At 40.7% G+C, this 21115-nt stretch overlaps 1 non-coding gene across 1 annotated transcript; it reads right to left on the bottom strand.

Moving 5' to 3' along the window:
* Nucleotides 1-13549: 13549 nt before the first annotated feature.
* LOC118489420 lies at nucleotides 13550-13656 on the bottom strand. Its single transcript, XR_004887440.1, has one exon. It is a non-coding gene; the product is annotated as a small nucleolar RNA R71 (small nucleolar RNA).
* Nucleotides 13657-21115: the final 7459 nt, after the last annotated feature.

Raw genomic sequence — 21115 nt, 5'->3', positions numbered from 1 at the left:
ACTTACCTTTGATTGTCCTCAAGCAAACCGATACGGAACTACTCACCATAGTAACAACACGTCTAAACCCCATAACCGATGCACAGATTAAGTCCCAAGTCATACCCGTTCCATAGACTGACACAATCAAGATTGACAGTCCGACAAACAATTTATGCAATTTCTAAAATTCAAGACTTGTTTATTCAAAACTAACATGCTTAGGATTATAACACATGCTACACGCCCCTCACAATAAACTCTCCTCTCGGCTTAATATCTGAACTAGCGTGTAATGTGCTAGCAATTATAACACTCAAAACCAAACATGAAATTCTGTAATCATAGGCTTGTATAACAATCATACCTCCACTATCGTATAACATGGCACATATCAAAAGGACTTTCGGTTTTTTTGGGTTTAGGCTAAGGGTAGGAAGATTTTAGGCTTGTATTTTTTTTTTTCCGTGGCGAACAAACAAACGACCAAACCGTGAAAACTTTATTTGCAACATATAACGACTAACACTTTGGGTTGATTTCTACCCCAAGAACATAAACGATATCCACAACACTTTCTTTTTGTCTTTTTTTTCTAATTTTTTTTCTTTCTTTTCTTCGTTTTCTCTCTTTTTTTTTTCATTTATTCAAAACTTGTCATTCACGGTCGGTATTAAACAATTCACACTAGGTGGACAAACGAAAGGTAAATAGGCTCAACAGGGCTACTAAGGGTGATAACGAGGTAAACACAAAACAAACAAACAGGTGTACGGGATATCCTAATGCCTTTATCATTTATGTGCACATGTTAAACCACAGTCTCAGCATGCATCAAATCATACAAGTTCTAACAGAGAATAACATGCAGCCTGCTCTCAACAAATGAAATCATAATGTAAGTCATTCTATCATTCTACAGGCTCAAAATTCTCACCAAAGAACGGTTAAAGGTTACCGACATGTAGCATATGCAATCTAAAGCATGTTACCCCTAAATAGACATCTCTTTTCAATTCGTTTTTCCTAAAAACACCTGTCGGACCTACTCTCATGAAACTTAAAGGAACGACCATGACAAGGGACTACATTAGTTTACTACCGGCAAGGAACCCATTAGTGATTGAAACGTTCGGTTTTCATATCCGTTTAATTCACTTAAGGCGATGAAATTCTCTAAAATTTTAAAAAAAAATTTCAATTTTTCGCTTTTCATCGTTTTCAATCATTTTTCAACCTCTTTCAAACCTTTGTCCCAAGCCTTTTCCCTTCCCGGGTTCCATATCCCCACACTTGGGCGACATTGTCCCCAATGTATCATGCTTCTAAAAACAGAACCCGGGAAAACCAACTAACCAACATCATGAGCGACCATTTCTAAAACAACTTGACACAAACACATTCCCTCAACATAAATAGTTAAACACCACCAAAACACAAAAACACACCAAAACAAGAAAAACTAAAATTGTTCAACTAGAGTACGGAATGAGCACGTGGACCTGATCGATGGTTGTTTTCCGCTTCTTTGTCGCAGCCGGTTTAGATGGCGGATCAACATCTTTCTCTTTCCCTGGGCGTCTTAGCCGCGTCATTCTACATCACAAACCACACACAAACAGTTCGAATCAGATTCATTATATGAAACATAAACAAGTGTGCAATAACCCTTCCCCACACTTGTTTCATGCTAAAACTACTGCCCTTTGGAATCCCAAAACAAAGAATCGCTCAATATTTATTGTAACAGCCTTGTTTTTACTTCTCATCATGTTTTATGCTCATTAAACAACATCTACTAACCATAACATGCCCCCCAAACACCTATACTTGCAGCAACCTTCAATTTTTATCACAAATTCAAAGACACACCACAACCACATGCTTCATAATCTCAGTTTTGCATATAAAAATTCAAATGTTCTTCATATCTCACCCACATCACCACTTACCTTCAACATACTAGCACAATAATGAATAAAAACACACCTTTTATGTTTAACTATGCTAGAATAAGCTTCAGATTCAACAAACTTCACTCCAAAATGGAAAACCCCAAATTTCGAAATTAGGGTTCTTCACACGATGCTCTGATTACTCGCGACGAATGGTAATCGGACACAACAGATACTAGAATCGGTTTCTCGTTGAAAAATCAATCAAGATAGACCTTTGAATGGATGGAGTTGATCGAGAATCGAGAGAGTTATGGTATGATTAGGAGTTGAAGAACTTGAAAGAAAGAGATGAGTTGTTGTGGTCGTACGAGGAGTTGTCTGACCTAATGTGATGTTCGTGTGTTGTACGTGGGCCGGATTATTATGGACGGGTCGGTTTGTTTTGGGTTTTAAAGGGTGGGTCACGTGAATACCATGGGTGATGGGTATTAGATAATGCAAGTGTCACGTGGGAATTGGTTATGTGGTCGGTCACATGCTCTGTCAACGCAGCCATGCGTCAAATATTAGCGCAATACAGGAGGCAATATCAGTCAACGTAAGGCGGCGGCTGTATTAGCGCAAGCTGGCGCAGGTTTTAATTATTGAACTTTTTAACTGTTTTTTTTAAATAACTAAATCAATGGTTTTAAAAGGTTTGTAAATGATTTTCTTTGATTCTCTTACCGAATAAACTTTCACCATTCGGTTTACTCACCGCTCCACCCCCCATAGAAAGAACATGTCGTCCGCGACACATAATTGAATCTGAAAACGTACCTGGGCGGTTCTAACTTCCCCACACTTAAGTAATTGTATCCGCGGAGAACATTACCAAGTTAGAATCTGCAGAAATCACGTACAAACCCACACCAACCAAGCAAACAAATGTACACTAATCTACATCCTCGGGCTGCCTCCCGAGAGCGCTAAGTTTAAGAGTCTTCAGCCAGACTTCATACCTGAACATGGTTATTCTGAATCATGGACCAAAGTGCTTAACATGAAACACTCCGACTGTTTATCCGGTCCGTTGATATCATTAGCTTCCAAATACGGTTTCAACCTATGCCCGTTCACAACTTGCCTCAAATGGTCATCAAAGTCTTCAATTTCTATGTCTCCATAGTTTCCGATCCGCGTGATCAAATACGGACCCATCCACTTGCTTTTCAGCTTACCTTGAAACAGTTTCAGTCTAGAATTGAATAACCATACCTTCTGTCCTACCTCAAACTTCTGTAGCCTTAACTTTGCATCGTGCACCTTCTTCGTCTTATCCTTATACGCCATTGCACTCTCATATGCTTCATCCCTCAATTCTTCAAGCTCTCCCAACGACAACTTCCTCGCTTTACCTGCACTCTCATAATCCATGTTAACTTCTTTTACCGCCCATAACGCACGATGAGCAAGCTCAACAGGTAAATGACATCCTTTTCCATAGACCAACCGATATAGTGTGGTTCCAATAGGCGTTTTATATGCCGTACGATACGCCCATAAGGCATCATACAACTTAGTGGACCAATCCTTGCGGTCGGGTCGCACGGTTTTTTGTAAAATCTCTTTTATTTGCCTGTTGGACACCTCAACCTGCCCACTCGTTTGTGGGTGATACGGTGTAGCGATTCGGTGGTCTATGCCAAAACGTTTAAGCAATTTTCCAAAATGAAAGTTTTTGAAATGTGATCCCCCATCACTTATGATCACACGAGGGATTCCAAATCGCGAAAATATGTTTGTTTGGACAAATTTGCAAACAACTTTATGGTCGTTCGTCTTGGTGGCAATCGCTTCTATCCATTTCGAAACGTAATCCACGGCCACCAAGATATAGTAATTTCCTAGCGAATTAGGGAATGGGCCCATGAAGTCGATTCCCCAAACATCAAAGATATCAACCACAAGGATCGGCTGCATGGGCATCTCATTCCGTTTTGAGATACTCCCTAATTGTTGACATCTAACACAATTCTTTGCAAATTCAGCTGCATCCTTGAAAATTGTAGGCCAATATAGCCCACACGCCAGCACTTTATGCCCGGTTTTCTGTCCGCTAAAATGTCCACCACACGCCGATGCGTGCAACAACTCCAACACACACTTTATCTCCTCATCCGGAATGCAACGTCGGATTATCTGATCAGCTCCAACTTTAAAAAGATCAGGCTCGTCCCAAATGTACGTTTTTGCTTGAGCTATGAACTGTTGCTTCTTCTTTTTGGGCCAAAACTCCGGAATATCACCTGTAACAACAAAGTTAGCAAAGTTAGCAAACCACGGTTTAGTAGCAACAGATAATATATGTTCATCGGGAAACGTTTCATTAATTTCAACATCCGGTGCATCTATTTCATGCACCACCCGTGATAAATGGTCTGCTACAACGTTTTCACTCCCCTTCTTGTCTCGAATTTCAAGGTCAAATTCCTGCAACAACAAAATCCATCGGATTAACCTTGGTTTAGCGTCCTTCTTCTCCATGAGGTACCTGACAGCACTATGATCAGAATAGATAACAACTTTGCTTGCATAATAAATAGCCACGGGTTTCTTGTCAACCCGTTGTCCCAACACTGCCCCCACCGCATAGTCGCTTGCATCACACATGATTTCAAAAGGGAGCGACCAATCCGGCGATTGTAAAATGGGGGCCTCAATCAACTGTTGTTTTAAATTGTTAAAAGCTTTTAAGCACTTTTCATCAAAAACAAATGGCACATCTTTTAACAAAAGGTTGCACAGCGGTTTTGTGATAACAGAAAATCCTTTGATGAACCGTCTATAAAACCCGGCGTGTCCTAGAAAGGAACGGACGCCCTTAACATTAGTAGGAGGCGGTAAAGTAGAAATAACCTGAATTTTCGCGTGATCTACCTCAATTCCCCTACTTGAAATCACGTGTCCCAACACGATCCCCTCTTGAACCATAAAATGGCTCTTTTCCCAACTTAACACCAAGTTAGACTCAACACATCTTTTTAACACTTTTGTTAATTGGTCTAAACACAAATCAAAAGACGTACCGAAAATGGAGAAATCATCCATAAAGATCTCTAGAGAATTCTCGACCATATCTGAAAAGATACTCATCATACACCTTTGGAAGGTGGCCGGGGCGTTACATAATCCAAATGGCATTCGCCTAAATGCGAAGGTGCCATAAGGACACGTAAACGTGGTTTTCTGTTGATCCTCTGGATGGATTGCAACCTGATTATAACCCAAGTAACCGTCTAAGAAACAATAAAATTTCTGACCTGCGAGTTTCTCAACGATTTGATCTATGAAAGGCAAGGGGAAATGGTCCTTTGAAGTTGCAGCATTCAACTTCCGATAGTCAATGCAAATCCGCCACTCGGTTACAGGCCGAGTGGCAATCTGTTCACCATCTTCACCTTTGACAACTTGTATCCCTGCCTTCTTTGGTACCGTTTGAGTTGGGCTGACCCACGTGCTATCAGAAATAGGATATATTATACCTGCATCTAGCCACTTTAGTACCTCTTTCTTCACCACTTCCCGCATATTCGGGTTCAGACGTCTCTGTGCATCCCTCACCGGCTTTGCACCTTCTTCGGTGATGATCCGGTGCATCACTATAGATGGACTAATCCCTTTTAAGTCTGCAATCGTCCATCCAATTGCCGCCCTATACTCCACTAACACCCTCATCAAAGCCTTTTCTTGAGCTTTTGTCAAATTTGATGCAATGATCACCGGAAGGGTGTCATTGTCTCCCACAAAAGCGTACTTGAGGTGTTTTGGCAGCTCCTTCAGCTCTACTTGTGGAGGTGATTCCAATGATGGCTTTAAATGCGTATCGATGTGCTCGGGCAGACTTTCCACTTGATGAGTCCAAGTGGGTCTCCCGTCTTTAATTGCCATCACCTCCAATTCCTTTTCAGCTTCATTCAAGCATTCCGATAATTCAGCCTGTTCCCTATCACAAATAACACACGTCTCTGTTGTGTTTACCCCATTTTCATGAGGATGACACTCGTCAATGATGTCTGCCATAAAGCATTCATCACTAACCAGAGAATCAGATGCACGGGAAAACACATTTAATTGAACTTTCCTATTACCAAAGGTCATGTCAACTGTTCCATTTCTGCAATCAATTAAAGCGTTAGCAGTTGCTAAAAATGGTCTACCAAGTATGACATTAGGTTGTTTAGTTTTATCAATTGAGACATAGTCTAAAACCAAGAAGTCAACTGGGTAGTAAAAGTCCTCTACTTTGACAATGACATCACACACGATTCCCCGGGGTAATTTCAAAGTCAAGTCGGCCAACACTACTGTGGTGTCGACTCTCTGTAACGGTCCGAAATCGTATTGATCATAAAGACTCCCCGGGAGAATACTCACACTCGCTCCCAAATCCAGCAGTGCCCGGCTCATTTTAAAGTCACCCAATTGAATGGGTATTAACGGAGCACCTGGATCTTGGAGTTTAGGAGGAATGGCACCCGACAAAACGGCACTAACATTTTCGGTTAAATCGATTTTCTTTGGAAATTTGTTTTGCCGCTTTTGGGTGCACATGTCCTTCAAATACCTCGCGTAAGCCGGAACCTGTTTTATCGCATCTAACAACGGGATATTGATTTTTACTTGCTTAAAAACTTCCCACATCTCTTCCTGTTGTGGGCCTCTTTTAGTAGTTTTAGTTCCCGGTTCTACCAATGCTTGAGGAAACGGGTTGGTTTTAATTCCCGCACCCTTTTCCGTAGCCTTGGCTGATGCGTTTTCTAATACCCTATCATTAGTTTCTTGAGAAGTCGTTTTATTCGCTTTCGTAGGGCTGACAGGTTCAGGCTCATGTTCCTCTTCCTCATTTTCATCCCAATCCTCCACCACACCATCAACAAATTGTGGTGGAGCGCCAACCTTATTATCATACACTTTACCAGAACGAAGTACACTTACCTGGTTTACACGTGCATTCTTGGTAGCTGAACTACTGCTTTGATGTTGCGGGTTGACCGTGGTGGTACTTGGCAATTTTCCGGGGTCTCTTCTCAACTGGGCTATATCCTCTGCTAATTGCCCCAATTGCTTCTGCATTGCTGTAGAAGTCTTATCTCTCACCTCATTTTCCTTCTGAATATCTTTCATGAACGACATGATTGCATCCAGCTTTAAATCACTCGAATCACCTGCCCCACCTGAAGAATTACTTTGCTGGTTACTTTGATTCTTCCAACTCCCTTGATAATTGCTTTGATTTTGTTGTTGGTTGTTGGCTGGAGGCCCTTGATTATATTGGCCCCGATTCTGGTAACCTCCTTGTTGGTAATTTCCTTGCCGATTCTGATACTGTTGACCTCCTTGGTTAGGTACCTGAAAATTGGGGTTCAACTGATTAGCAGAATTACCATAACTAAAATTGGGGTGGTTTCGCAAACCTGGATGATATGTATTTGATTTCATATCATATTGCTTTCGGTCACCGTACAATTGATTCACTTCATCAGTCTGACCACCCAACACAACACACTCTCCGACTTGATGCCCTAACTCTCCACACTCAGTACATACTGCAAATGTATTGGCGGTTTTAACTTCACCTCCCTTTCCGAGATTCATTTGAGCTACCTGCCGCTCAAGCAATAAATTTTGGTGCCTCAACTTCTCGACCCGTTCCTCAGCTTCATAATCGACTGACTTTGCTGAACTTGATCTTGCCCTCCTGCTTGATTGTGTCTGTCTCTTTGAAGTGGCACTTTGTCTCTCCAAATATGCCCAATCCGCAGCTTCTGTATTTGTGAGAAACGTACCATTGCTAATGGCTATAAGATCTCTTACATCATCAGGAAGTAGCCCATCATAAAACACCTTAATTAATTCCCATGTCTGAATTTCATGATGTGGGCATTTCCTAAGCAACTCCTTAAACCTTGTGAACGCTTCATGGAACGGTTCCCCTGAATGTTGCTGGAATGCTCTGATTGCATCTCGAGCTTCACTAGTTCTATTCATGGTGTAGTATTCCTCCAAAAACACCAGCTGCATCTCTTGCCAAGTGTATATACTACCTGGAGGTAATGTGGCGAACCAGTGGCGTGCTTTGTCTTTCAGGGTGAACTGAAACAGCATCAGTTTCACATCATCTTTTGTAAACCCCGAAACCCCAATCGTTTGACAAATCGAATCAAAACTTGCAATGTGCAAGTATGGTTCTTCGGTCCTTTTTCCATAAAACTCCGGCAAATGGCCTAAGTATTGAGGCCTCACCTCGAAAGGTCTGTTATTATTTCCAACCGGTGTGACTATAGCCGACGAGTTAGGTACTACAACTGGTCGACAGTGACCTTCAACGCCTTGAATTGGTGCCCCTTGAACGACTTGTGGGACACCATCCACAAACTGTATCTGATCGCCCCTAAACCGATTATTAGCTCTTCCCGCATTAAACTGCGGGACTCCATTATGAACTTGATTTTGTGGAATCGGTTGCGGGATGCGATGTTTTGATTGCCCAGTTGTTGTTCTGGATAGCCTTGATTCACATTGTACCCCTCATCGTATCTGTAACCAGCATATCTCCCATCGTACTGATTCTGATAATCATCATCTTCCCAACCGGATTCCCAAGTATGCACACTGCCTTCTCTGTGTTGGAAACCCTCATCATACCCGTGTTGATGCTGTGGTTGGTTGAGACGAATAATTTCCCCATGTCGGAGATTCAGATTTCCCGGTTGGTTTTGTGGGCCTGGGTTGAATTGTGGAAATGGTTGTGGTGGTGGTTCATTCTGGTTTTGGTTATTGGGCTGGTTTTGGTTTTGAGGGATTGGTGGATCTGGAATGGGTGGAATTGGATCGTTTTGGGCTTGGTTTTGTGGCTCTTGATCAGCCATTTCGTGAGCTGCTTGTTCAAGATCTTGAGCAACTGTTGACGACTGAGCTTTAGCTTTCATTGCTGAACGAAGAAGAACGAGATTCTGTCGAGCAGTCTTTTCTATTTCTGGATCAAACAAAAGCGGTGATGATTCCTTTGAGAACCTGCTATGCATGCAACTCGAGAATCACCTGCACACAGACAAACAAGAAACCGAGCGTAATACTGAACGAGACAAATAAAAGACAAACAAAAAGAAATATTTTTGGATTTTTGTTTTTTTTTAATTTTTTTTTCGAAAAACAACTAACTAAACTAAGCGCACCGACTCCCCGGCAACGGCGCCATTTTGATCGATGTCGTAAGGTCGGTCAAAAATATAAGTTAAAAGTGTCCTATTCACCTTTTACTAGTAAAGGGCAAGTAGGGTGTCGAATCCACGGGGAATCAGTGGAAAGTATGAAAGTTGGTTGTTTTAATTATCATCTATGTCTAAACTAATTGCTTTTTGCAGTTGAGAATAATTATGAAAACAAATGTGAAATTGTGTTTGTAAACAATAATGAGAGAAATGACCAATCTCCGGGTTTTCAGGTTATGTATAAAATCAGGTTACTTTAGTAATGACCATTTGGAAATCACATAGACATGATTTGAAAACTTGTTTTGATAAATAATTAACGAATAATATATTTGATTGCAATGATCCACGATCGAAACCGAAAGATTGATGCAAATGAATAGTAATTCAGTTAATTACCAATTTCAGATTTCATAAACATTAACCAGTTCAATGAGTAAAGGTTTAAAACAATGACATCCTAGAATTTAATCCCGGTTGTTGATGAACAAACCAAATAATTGATGAACACGAATGAATACGATAATCAAATATTGTTTAACCAAAACAAAAACAATAGGAACGACTAACCGAATGTTTAATCGAATCCTAATCCAAAAAGTCTTAACATACGCAAACCCAATGTTCAAACATAAACCCTAATCCCGGAGACGGTCATGGGACGACTAGCCGCTCATGATGCGCGAACAATCTTCCGAAGCTTGAAAGAATGAAGAATTCATGATCTAGTCGATGTGCTTGCGTGGATGATTAATGATGTTGATGATGTCGAGTGATGAATTGAAAGCTCCCCAAAAAAATTGTCATATACGGCTGCCTCCCCAATTCAATCGATGATCATGATTTGATTATGGGCCCACAAAATAATGAAGTTTGCTGCTAATTTTCGTGGATAAGGGGCTGCCCATTGATCGATGATATAATAACGATTTTGAGATGAGTTTATTAATTATGAAAGCCCACAATTATATAATTCATGTTGGCTGCCAATCTCGTGATAATGGACCCCAATTAATATTTTATGGCTGCTGACTTTTTTGATGTTCCAACCATCCACCAGTAGGTTTTTTTTTTCATTAAAACCTTTAATCCACCAAAACTTGACCACTTGCAACTGCATGTCTTTTATAACGCACAAACAACTTTCACACCATGACACTTCTACCTCCTCGACTTTCAGTTCTTCGTATCCTTTATGAATTTAAGCTATCAATTCAACACGGACCATACCCGAACATTTCCAACGACTGCACTCATCACTTTTACATGTTCCGCTTTATCTTCAAACCTCGCATCTTCACCAAATTACGCGTTCCTACCTGCAAACATACGAACTCTCGCAATAATCCAATTCCAATCATATAGTCACATAAAACAAGCTAAATCACACAAAATAGTCCCTTTAGCACTCGTGTTTCACACTCGCCATCAGGGGTGATTGAGGGTGTGTATATCGCTAGGAAAAGAGACAAACGGGGGTTCCGGTTTGCAAGCTTCAAAGGGGTGAAAGACTCGATGGTTTTAGAGTAGAAGATGAGGAATGTATGGATGGGAAGCTACAAACTTCTCATCAACGAGGCTAGGTTTTCTATGGAGAATGAGGAAAGAAGCACCAAACTGGAAGCTGAGGAGAAGAAGAAGGAAAAAAGTTTTGAAGACCAGGGTATCAAAGATTAGAAATTCGGTAGAGTCAATTCTTTTGTTTCATATGGTAAGTCTTTTGCTAGTATTGTGAGTCTCACACAAATTCTAAATTGAAGGAAGTGGTGGTTTCAAAGTTCGCGAAAGCTTACACCGATCTACATGGATTGGCAATTGTCGGTAAGGCGAAGGATCTGTGGACTCTTAGAAAGATGAATGTCTTACTAAAGGAAGCAGATTTTGGTGATTCGGTTATCAAGTGTAAGACCCTTAGTCCATTTATACGATTTTCATATAGTTTTTTACTATAATTATTTAATTATACTTACACATATATTACAAAACATGCATTTCCTAAAAACTTTTAAGAAATAACACAATTTAACATTTCATAAAACATTCGCCGTTTAAAAACTTGAGGACGAATCATTTCACGGAAGCTTGAATCTTGATTGTGTTTGCTTCTTTATCGAGCTTGATCTTCCACCGGCACCGCATACTAAACCTACGATTCATAAAAACATGAATTGTTGTTAGTCGTATGATGTTTAAAACGAGTCTAAACGAGTTCGCAATGCAAAAACAAACAATATAGCAGCTTCGGCTGAGTTTAGTACCCGTCGCGTGCCGTGACGGGATTTGGCTCATTTGTTGCATGCCGCGACGGCTGTCGCGTGCCGCAACCACAAAGGCTTATGGCCGTCGCGTGCCGCAAGGCCTTTGTTTCTACAGAAAGATTGCAGCCAGATGCTTCATTTTCCATCCAAACCCATTTTTATGAAAACGGACATAACTCATCGTTATTGATTCGATTTAAGTCATGTTTCTTCCTACGTGATCGTAATTCGACTCTCCATCACATGGAGTTAAAATCCGACATCCGGATTAACAAAAGTTGAGACTTTTAAGCCTTCGTCTTATTATCTTCTTTTATAAGTTTTGACCCGTTCATGATTTTATCAAACAAACCTGTTTATTTCTTATCGGTTTCTCATGAACCTTATAAATTCAATGTTGTCTATCATACGAGATTCAAATCCCGGGTTTATATACGTTCTTAAACCCGTTTTTAATTGAATGCTTATTTTGACCCGTTAAGGGTATTTAGGCATTTTTTCCGCATAATTCATGCTCATTTATTCTGGCATCTTATTTCCACATTATTTATCAATCGATCTTCCACCACAACTATATTTGTGGAGGATTCAATGTGATGACTTATATAATCCGAGTTTTTACCCCTCGAATTATTATTTTATAGCAAAGACTCCTATAGAGTCATTTGACCAAAGATTTATATCTTTCGCTTTTTATATTTATTCTAAGTATTTATTTAATCGTAAAACTCGTTTCCAAACAACCATTAAAGGTCGTTTGCTCAATTTAGTTTACAAGGGCGTTTTGGTCCATTTTAGCCTTTCATTTACGATGAAGGACTTTTGAAAGCATGTTTAACCCAAAATCCCTCTTTTTAGCTATGATTTAGTTTGAAAAGTTATTATGATTTCAAATCACAATGACCATCATTTGAATCATTCGGTTTACTCATTAAAGTAACCAAATGTCTATTTTGACTTCATTTAACTCTCAATGAACCTTTCGTTCTAAACGAGTAGTTAACCTATTACACACACCTGGCTTGGATCATTATATTGACCCATTTCAATACCTTGCCAGTGATGCCAATATCCATTCGATATTTATTCCTGTAATCATGCCACTCGACAAACCATTAGTGGATATTGTCAAAGGGTGATATTTTCACCTTTTGACCCGTTTGGTCTAAATGACCATGGATCTTTGTGAGATGGATTTATTTTTATCTCATCTACATGACTCGCACCGGTTTACACCGTACGGTCATTTTACTTATAAACAAATTTCTTAAATTTTTTGACCCATTATGGCTTACACCATAAAGTGTCTTTCAAAAACTAACGGTTATCGTCAACGTGTGATCGAATTACCATTTTACCCTTATTATTTATGTTGGTTTACCCTATAAGGTAACCACTCGAAACTCATTGCATGACCAAATTATCGTATTAGTCCGTTTTCACCATTAAACATGGTTTATTTTCATTGCCTTTTCTTCCGAACCGCACATGTCGTGTCGGAACATTCTAGTTCAAAGATGGCTTTCTATTATTCATAGCCTATAAAACCAATAGATATTTAAATAAAAGGTGTAAGATTTACTTACCTTGCATCCAGATTATGCTTTTACAAATTATCATCGGCCCATCATAATATTTGTCAAAATTGTTTTTTTAACAGCTAATATCTGTCAAAATGGTTTGATGTTTGACCCGATTTTAGTTCATTTCCATCTTAGCTTGAAAAAAATAAATACGAGTCAACTAGTATATAACAAGAATAAAGAAATTCTAACTAATAAAAATGTTTTATTTTGCTTCATTTAATTTTTCACTAATAAGAATAAGAATGCTTAATTTTGATTCATTTAGTATTTGTATTTAATGTTATTTTAACGGTAGATTGGTAAAATTACATAGTGAGTAATTTGTAGTATTCTTCTTTATTAGTCCCTTTCTGAGGACCTGGATGTTCATCTGTCCTGATTCTCGGGACTGCGATACGTTCAAGGTGTAGGGTGTTAACGAGGACGCCTGCAAGCTGCACCTATTCCCATTCTCATTCTCACTTGCTGACCAAGCCAATGCTTGGTTGGAATCCCTTCCTGTGGGATCCATCACCACTTGGGCCGGGATGCAAGAAAAGTTCATAGGTAAGTATTTTCCCCCTTTCAAAACTGCTCGTCTGAGGAGCATGATTTAGGAGTTCTGCCAAAAAGAGGGAGAGTCTTTTTACGAGACGTGGGAGCGATTCAAAGAGCTGTTGAACAAGTGTCCTCGTCATGGGTTTGAGGATTGGGAGTTAGTTGAGAAATTTTATCATGAAGTGCCACCCACCACGAGGAATATGCTGAACACCACTGTTGGTGGCAATCTGATGACCACCAAAACACCAGAGGAGTGTAGTGAGATGTTTGAAGACATAGCAATGAGCAGCTATGAGTATCCTGATTCTAGATACCCGGCTGCTGCACAGAGAGGCGTACACAAAGTCGATTTTAACACCGCTCTGCAGGCCCAGGTTGACCTCTTGCCGAAGCAAATGAAGGATATGTAGGCGAAGAAGGAGCAACTATGTGAGATCTGCATAGGAGGTCACAACACGGCTGCGTGTCCCATTGCTCCTAAGGATTTTCAGGAGAAGGTAGAGTATGTGTGCAACCCCAACCGGAATCAAAATAACTTCAGAAATAACTACAATCCCGGTTGGAGGAACCACCCGAACGTCAGTTGGAAGAACAGTAACCCGTCGGGGTTTCAGCCGCGTCAGAATTTATTCCAGGACGCATGTGTAGGGTCGAGTGGTGGGGATAAGAACCCCACATTGGAGGAGATGCTGAGGCAGAACCAGGAGACGATGAAGCAGAATTAGCAGACCCTGGTCAAGCAAACATAGCTATTGACCCAGTTCATGACCAGAGAGAAGACACGACACCAGGAGAATCAGTCCAGATTCATGGAGCATGAGGCTTTCATGAAGAATCAGAGCACCGGTTTGCAACATCTTGAGAGGACTGTAGGGGCGATGTGAGATCAACTGAGCCAGAGACCTCAGGGTAACCTTCCTAGCAACACCACTTTGAATCCGAATGCCACTGCGAAGGCAGATACTACTAGGAGCGGGGGAGGAGCTGTTGAGGTCGAGCCGGTAGTTGATGAGGAGTCGGTCGTGTCACAACCCCCGATCCCTAGTTCCCGGGAACGGGCGGTCGTGAGCCAGTTTCGGTGGTATCACATTTATTTATCCAATTTGGCAGCGGAAATTTTCATCAGGACCGTAGTTAGGAAATATTTAATCAGAGTAAACCACCATGTTTTATAACATTAAACATATGGGTAAAACCCAAGTTTTCAATACACACATTTCATAGGAATAAATCCTATTTATTTTAATAAAAACATCCGTTTTATTTTTAGGTAACTTTATTGCCACTTTTCCAAGCCTCCAGTGCTGTCCAGCTGGCTTCTATTTGGCTTTCACATTTTGTTACCTGAAACGCGTTTTAAAAACATTTTGTCAGTGGGAAATACTGGTGAGTGAATCCCATTTTAATGAAATTTAAATAAAACCATTTTCACAGTGTACAGTTTTGAGGGCGCATCCGCAATTACATTTGTTTACAGGTAATACCAATTAACATCCATGGTACTGTCATCTGACTTATGGTCATGTTACTCCTCTCCCCGGGTGGTAACAAATTTTGTATACAAAACCCCAAATATACCATCATAATTGTACCCTTACAAATACTCAATAACTGCTTTGTATATATTTAATTAGGTGAGGTTTTGTCAAAAACAGTAAACAAAAAGGTTTACAAAAAGTGAATCAACTCACATTGCTATTTTAGGTTTTTCGTAAGGGTTTCCTGGAGATAATCTATAAATTACACAAATGCACGTGTGTTAGTATAATAACCCATTTTAACATTAGTAATACCCTCCCCGAGACGGCATTCCAACGACTACGTCGGGCAGAACCACGACAGCCGTTACGGAACCCTAGATCAATCGGGCAGCGTATCTAATACGTCTCGAGGGGTTATAATACTTACATCGTAGTAGAACCTCGCTATTTTAGGGGGTATAATGCCCGGGTATAATAACGCCACTACAGAAATTGTGATTTAAGAAGTGAATTGTGAACGAATTGTCGACTGAAGCCGATGGCCTCTATTTATAGGGTCTGATCTTGACTTTCTCGCGGCCCGCGTAAGATAAGGCAAGGCTTTACGCGGCCCGCGTCAACATCCCGTCAACGCATAGCTTGGCTGGGTCAGCGTGTAGGTCCGCCACGATGATGACACGTGTCATCACCGGGCTGCGCCACCATTTGAGACACTCGCGGCCCGCATCAACTAACAATAACCTTTACGCGGCCCGCCTAAACTAAAGAAATCAAAGGAATCCGGTTACACCTTCATACGGCCCGCGTAAAAGATTGGGGTGGGTCTATGCGGCCCGCCTCAACTTAATAATTATTGTTTTTAATTTATTTTATATGTTATATTGTATATTGGGCTCGGTTTTCACATACGGGGTGCATATAAAGACATGTTGACACATTTAAAGATATATTAGGGTATCAGAACTATTATGAGGGTGTCGGTTTTACCGAGGGTTGTTATAGGTCGACGAGGAGATTTAGATGGAGACACCGGGTGGCAAAGTGCACTCTAAGCTGCGCCCAGCAAGTACCGCACAGTCCATCGGGTCTTCAAGAGAGAACAAGGATACTGAGAAGGAGCCGATGAGGGTGTATAAGCCAATACCCCCTTACCTTGGTAGGTTAGTGAAGGGTAAGGACGCAGAGCAGTACGGTCATCTCATGGAGATGTTGAAGAAGCTGCATGTGAACATCCCGTTCGTAGAGGCTTTGGCCAAGATGTCGAAGTAATCGAAGTTTCTGAAGGATCTTTTTACCAATAAGAAGAAATTAGAGGATTTTTCGACTGTCACTCTGAGCGAGGAATGTTCTGCTGTCTTGTAGAACAAGCTCCCGAAGAAGATGACTGATCCAGGTAGTTTCACCATTCCATGCCTGATCGGTAATCTTACTGTCAGTAATGCATTTGCAGACATAGGTGCTAGCATAAATCTCATGCCTATTCCATTTTTCCTAAGCTTAACCAAGGATAGTCGTCCCGTATGTGCATGAGTTTATAGCTTGCTAATCGATCGGTGAAGTTCCCGAGGGGCATCGTAGAGAACATGTTGGTAAAAGTTGACAAGTTCGTGTTTCCAGATTACTTTGTCATTCTCGATATGGATGAGGACTCTGAGGTCCCATTGATTTTAGGCCGTCCATTCCTTGCCACTGCGCGAGCAGTCATTGACGTATATGATGGTGAGTTGACTCTTCGTGTCGATGAAAATGAGGTCACTTTCGATATTCAACGTTCTATGAGGTACACCAGACAGCGTGACGACACTGCTTATTTCATGGACACTATCATGTCACATGTGGGAGGCCTTCTCAGTGAGATTTGTGGGAGAGACACTTCTGACACGCAGCTATTGAGCGTGGATAATCAGGGGAGAGGAGTCACTGTTTTTGACCTTGAGCAGGACTCGCAGCCACATGCCGGCGATCCTTCCCCTAAATCTGAGTGTTGTGAGGTTTTTGAGGTTATTGAGAGAGAGATTCCGAAGGAGAAACCACCAGTTGAGGTTCCCCCACCCCTAGAGCTTAAGGAGTTACCGTCTCATCTGGAGTACGCATTCCTGTGCGAGGGATCACAGTTACCCGTCATCATTTCTTCGAGATTGATGGAGGAGGAGAATAAGAAGCTGATGGTTATGTTGAGGGCGCACAGAAGTGCGATAGTGTGGAAGCTCATGGATATAATGGGTTTCAACCCTTCATTTTACACGCATAAGTGTTGGATCATGTGGACCCCGCCAAAAGAACAGATGATTGAAAAGCCAAAATGTTCTACAACAACTAATTAATAATAAACAGTTCTTCGAAGACCTACTATCCCCAATGACAAAGGCATCAACATCTGCTACTCTTAAAGGTTTGATGAAGCTAAAGTCTGCTAAAGAGAAAGTCTGTTGAAGATAAAGTTTGTTGATTACAAAGGTCTGCCAAAGTGAACCACTGCTTGAAGACAAAGTCTGTTGAAGCAAAGGTCTGATCATCCATTGCTGATGAAGACAAAGTTTGAAGAAACAAAGTCTCTTAGGGCTCAGTAGATGTTAAAGCTCAACAACGGATTTGTCGCAACCTCTGTCCCCTATCAAACCCGGGAACGGGCGGTCGCGGCAGTTTTGGTGCTATCTGTGTTTTATCCAATTTGGCAGCGGAATTTACATCAGGACCGTAGTTAGGAAATATCTTATCAGAGTAAAATACCACGCTTTTATAATACATGGGAAAAACCCAAGTTTCAAGTACACACATTTTCATAGGGATAAACCCTATTTTATTTAATAAACATCTATTTATTTTAGGTAACTTTATTGCCACTTTTCCAAGCCTTCAGTGCTGTCCACCTGGCTTCTATTTGGCTTTCACATTTTGTTACCTGAAACGCGTTTAAAAACATTTTGTCAGTGGGAAATACTTGTGAGTGAATCCCAGTTTAATCAAGTTTAAGTAAAAACCATTGTACAGTATTGAGTGCGTTCACGCAATTACATTTGTTTCCAAGTCATATCAATTCCACCCACGCTACTGTCAACCCGACTTGTGGTCATGTTACTCCTCGCAAGGTAGTAACAAATTTTGTATACAAAACCCCAACATACCGACGGTAATTGTATCCTTACAAATACGCAATAACTGTTTAATATATAATTAATCGTGTGAGGTTTTGTAAAAACAGGTTACAAAAAGGAGATTACTCACATTGCTGTTTTAGGTTTTCTGTAAGGGTTTCCTAGTGACAATCTATAAATTACACAAATGCACACGTGTTCGTATAATAACCCATTTTAACATTAGTAATACCCTCCCCGAGACGGCATTCCAACGACTACGTCAGGCAGAAACACGACAGCCGTTATGGAACCCTAGATCAATCGGGCAGCGTATCTAATACGTATCCAGGGGTTATGATACTTACAACAGAGCAGAACTTCGTTATTTAGGGGGATATTATACCCGAGTATAGTGCCTACTATAAGAAATTCGAGATCGAAAGTCGAGAAATGAACGATCTGACTGAAGGCCCGATGCCCTCTTTATATAGGGCTGTAATTCGAGTCTCTCGCGGCCCGCGTAAGAGTAAGCTAAGGCTTACGCGGCACGCGTAGTAGGGGTGGTAGGGCCTAGGGTTGATTGGTCATCGGTATAGCTTCGACGGGTGTTGTGCCACATGGCGGCCTGGGGTTGCGCCAGCCGTCACCCGGTCGCGGCCCGCGTAGGCTGTAGCCAAAGGCTACGCGCCCCGCGACAGCCTCAATTTTCTTGTTTTTTAATTAATTTTTAGTAAAATAAAGGTATTCGGGGTCCGTTTTCGCGTATGGGGTGTATTATAAGACATATTGGGATATTTTAATATATTTTAGGGTGTCGGAAAAATTTCAGGAGGGTTGTTATATCCTCCCCACCTTGTTTTAGAGCTCGTCCTCGAGATCTACTGGAACAAGTGTGAATATTTTCCTTGCATTTCTGATTCAAGCTCCCATGTGTATTCTGGTCCTCTTTTGGAGTCCCATTTCACTTTAACCGGAACTAATCTCTTATGCTTGAGGTTCTTGACTTTCCTATCTTCAATCTGTAGAGGTCTCTCTACAAACTTAAGTTGATCATTTACCTCTATATCCTTAAGAGGTACCATTAGTGATTCATCAGCTAAGCATTTCTTGAGATTAGATACATGAAATACATCATGTATTCCTGCCATTTCTTCTGGCAGTTGTAGCTGATAGGCTACATGTCCTATTCTTCTAATAATCTCAAAAGGTCCAACGTACCTGGGACTTAGCTTTCCCCTTTTGATGAATCTGACTACTCCTTTCCAAGAAGAGACTTTCAATAATACCATGTCACATACCTGAAATTCTAACGGCTTGCGTCGGTTATCAGCATAGCTCTTTTGTCGATCATGTGCTGCTTTTAGTCGTTCCTTGACTTGAATGATCTTGTCGGTTGTTTCTTGTACTATTTCAGGTCCAGATAGTTGCTTTTCCCCAATTTCTGCCCAACAGACTGGGGTTCGGCACTTTCGTCCATAAAGTCCTTCGAATGGTGCAACATTGATACTTGTGTGATAACTGTTATTATAAGAAAATTCTATTAAAGGTAAGTGTTCATCCCAATTACCTCCGAAATCAATTACACAAGCTCTAAGCATGTCTTCCATTGTCTAAATTGTCCTTTCGCTTTGTCCATCCGTTTGAGGATGATAAGCTGTGCTTAGATTCAACTTGGTTCCCATTGCTTTTTGGAAACTTGACCAAAAATGAGAGGTAAAACGGCTATCCCTATCAGAAACAATTGATAAAGGAATTCCATGCAATGAAACTATTTCATTTACATATAACTTAGCTAACTATTCCATACTGAAAGTTTCCTTCATTGGTAGGAAATGAGCTGACTTAGTTAGCCTGTCTACAATCACCCAGATTGTATCAGTACCTTTCCTTGTTTTGGGTAATTTGGTAACAAAATCCATTGTTATCAATTCCCATTTCCACACTGGCATTTCTAACTGTTGCAGCAATCCTGAGGGTTTCTGATGTTCCGCTTTAACTTGTGAGCAGGTTAAACACTTAGAAACATAAGCTGCTATATCCTTTTTCATTCCTATCCACCAAAAATTCTTTCTTAATCCTGATACATCTTATCACTTCCAGGATGCATCGTATACTTAGACTTATGGGCTTCTTCTAATATATAGTGGCGTAGGTTTCCTAATTTAGGTATCCACATTCTTTTCTTATGGAATCTCCAAATTCCATTTATTCCTCGTTCTAATTCTTTGATCATTCATTTTAATTTTTCAGTATCATCTTTGATTACTGATTCTTGTGCTTTTCTAATTTGTTCATTTAAATCTACTTGTAGAATTAATTTAAGAGAACGTACCCTTTTTGGCTTTTCATGATACTTTCGGCTTAAAGCATCGGCCACTACATTTGCCTTTCCTGCATGATACTGGATATTACAATCATAATCACTAAGGTGCTATTTGTTTTTTCAGACAAAAATTGTCTACAGTCCGATTTCAGCTGATTTCATGTCTGCAACTGAAGATGTGGTTTGAAGGTCTGTAAGCTGAAAATATAATAATGTTTGTTTTATAAACTAGATATTGTCTGTATAACATAAAAAAACCATAATACAACCACCACCTCCACCTCCATTTTACAATCAACAAACAAGTGTGCATTTTCATTTTACAATCAAACAAACAGTCGGAAATATTAGCTAAATATCACTAATACAATCAATAATTACATACACTCATCATCATCAACAGTAGCAGCAACATTCATCAACATCAACAGTAGCAGCAACATTCACCATCATCAGTAAATGAAAGAAAATAAAGGGTGTTTTACCGGAATATTCTTTGGGCGGAATAACCATGTCGCCGATGTCTCCACTGCTGCCGCCGCTCCATCTCGTCGCCCTCTCTCTCTCTCCGCCTCTTTCTCTCTCTAAAAATCTTCGGGCTTTTTGCTGGGGAAAACAAGCGGGTGGAGAGGGGTGTGGGTGCTAGCAGAAGAATAAGGGGGGGTTTGGGGGTGCTTATCGGACCAAAGGGAGGGGCGTCGGGATCCATCTCCGGTTGCC

Source organism: Helianthus annuus, chromosome 17 (assembly GCF_002127325.2).
Source record: "Helianthus annuus cultivar XRQ/B chromosome 17, HanXRQr2.0-SUNRISE, whole genome shotgun sequence".
Lineage (NCBI taxonomy): Eukaryota > Viridiplantae > Streptophyta > Magnoliopsida > Asterales > Asteraceae > Helianthus > Helianthus annuus.
This window is presented reverse-complemented; position numbering and strand designations above follow the sequence as displayed.